Source organism: Physeter macrocephalus, chromosome 19, assembly GCF_002837175.3.
Source record: "Physeter macrocephalus isolate SW-GA chromosome 19, ASM283717v5, whole genome shotgun sequence".
NCBI classification, from domain to species: domain Eukaryota; kingdom Metazoa; phylum Chordata; class Mammalia; order Artiodactyla; family Physeteridae; genus Physeter; species Physeter macrocephalus.
Genome location: NC_041232.1, coordinates 64,910,174 through 64,912,715, shown reverse-complemented (window position 1 = coordinate 64,912,715; position 2,542 = coordinate 64,910,174).

Here is a 2,542-nt window from a genome sequence, read left to right as displayed (position 1 = left end):
CCAAGTGCCTAGAGTTCCTATTGACATATAGGAGGTGCTCAATAAATATTTGTTGAATGAATGAACAAGGTGTTTCATGCTTCTATCCATACAAGTGGAAATGAGAAATAGAGTTGACTCTGAACCCTATTTTATTCTGGCAAAAATATTCTACACTTTAATGGTTGATCAAAATTCATAGAGGGTAATTTAGATAAATTAGATATTCAAAATTGAACCAAAAGAATAACAAAATTATATTGGTAATACAATTGAGATAAATGTTTTAAACTTAGAGACTCAAAGTTTTGTTTTTTTTTTTAATTTTTACAGGGAAATAAAATAGGCTGATTGGGCCTCCCTGGTGGCGCAGTGGTTAAGAATCCGCCTGCCAATGCAGGGGACACAGGTTTGTGCCCCGATCTGGGAGGATCCCACATGCCGCGGAGCGGCTGGGCCCGTGAGCCACAACTACTGAGCCTGCGCATCCAGAGCCTGTGCTCCGCAACAGGAGAGGCCGTGACAGTGAGAGGCCCGCGCACCGCGATGAAGAGTGGCCCCCGCTCTCCGCAACTGGAGAAAGCCCTTGCGCAGAAACGCAGACCCAACACAGCCAAAAATAAATATAAAATAAATAAATTTTTAAAAAATTAAAAAGAAAAAAGGCTGATCAATAAAAGACTTTCCAGCCTAAAATATTATATTAAAATGTTCCGGGGCAAGTGGAATGGAAATATAAGATAAAGAGATAAAGAATGATGTTAAACTTCTTTTAAAGAAATGCTTTTTATGTATTTTTTAAATGGATGATAGATGCATCGTGATATTTAGATTCCCTTGGATACACTTAAAGAATGATGTAACAATCTTATTTTTAAATGCCAGTACCTATAATATGCCAAAAATAACAAACTTTGCCATTATTTAAACTTAAGCTGAAACATTTTACATATGACCTTTAAGAATACAAGAAGAAACATAGTTTGTCAAATTTCTTTTAGGAGGTAAGCAAGAAATTTTGAAGACCACAGCCCCCAAAGGATCTTAGCTACCACCTTTCCTGAGACCTCCCTGGGTGAAACGTCTCGATTCCCAGATCCATCTCTGTCCTGGGCAGGCAAAGGCTTGAAAGCTTTCTTTCCCTTTTGTTTTCTTTGATGGTTCCACCTCCTGTGAACTGGAGCTTCCCCAGGGTGAGGAGAATACAGAGTTTTAACCTTTTCATCCCAGAGGTGGAGACAGAGAGCTCTCACCTGTACTGCCCACCTAGGAAGGAATAGAATAATATACAGTATTCTTGTGGAAATGACATAGCAATTAACAGCTCCAGGCAAGAGTTAGTACATGAACATTTTGGGGTTAACCCAGTGTTTTGTTTTTTTTTTACAATTATCCAAGTTGCCTTTGAAGATCACTTAACATTGATTAACCTGAACACTGTGTTTTCCATATTACTAAAAGCACCATAGTAAACTCTGTCATCTCCTCTGGCTTAAAGGACTGATGTCCATTTGACTATCAGGTGATTTGTTGTTTTAGCTTTAGAGGCGGCCTAAGCCAGACTTGATGAGGAAGAGAGAAGATGGGTGGAGCCAAGGCTCCAGTTCCTTTCTTGCTTGCTTGCTCTTTCTTTCTTTTCTTTTCTTTTCTCTCTTTCTTTTCTTTCGCTTTCTTTTCTTTCGCTTTCTCTCCTTCCTTCCTTCCTTCCTTCCTCCCTCCCTCCCTCTCTTCCTTCCTTCCTTCCTTCCCCGCCGTAATAGCTAGATCCAGCAAGGGCCACAAGGGCAGCTGTGGACAGATTCCCGAGGGGGGAAAGGTGTGAAGGCAGGCAGGAAGGAATTAGGTGGGAGGGGAAGGGAAATCACGGCCCACCTTTGTCTGGTGGCAGTCCTCTAAGTATTAACAGAGACTGGGAGGCAGCTGAAAGTGAGGGACAGGAGCAATACGAGCCCTCTTTTTCAGTCCTAACTATTCATGCGATGAACGTTTTATTCGATATCTACCAGGTACCGAGTTCTAAAGGATTCTGAGATAAATCTACTATAGCACATGCCCTTGAGTACCTCCCAGTCAAGTGGGGGAAGAGTGAAGTGTTAGTAGACAATTCTGGTGATGTGGGATGGAATATGTGAGAGACAAGAGAAAGAGCAACCCCATCTTGCCTGAGGAAGTTCAGAAATCTTCACAAGACAGTGACATTTGAGCTACATCTTGAGGTAAAGCAGGAGTTTGCCAGTAGAAAGGGATTGAGCGGGGCCTTTCAAGGCAGAGAAAACAGCCTAGAGATGTGGAAGTGGTTGGTGTGTTTGTAAATGATTTTTAAAAATTTCAGTATGTAGCCACAGATATATTTGGCCATATACAAAACAAAACATAATATACTACTTGTAAGAGGTTACTTATTGTGGCATTGTTTGCTATAACAGGCTGTTGGGAATAACTCAAATGCTTACCAAAAGGAGGCTGGATAGGGCTTCCCTGGTGGCGCAGTGGTTGAGGGTCCACCTGCCGATGCTGGGGACGCGGGTTCGTGCCCCGGTCCGGGAAGATCCCACATGCCGCG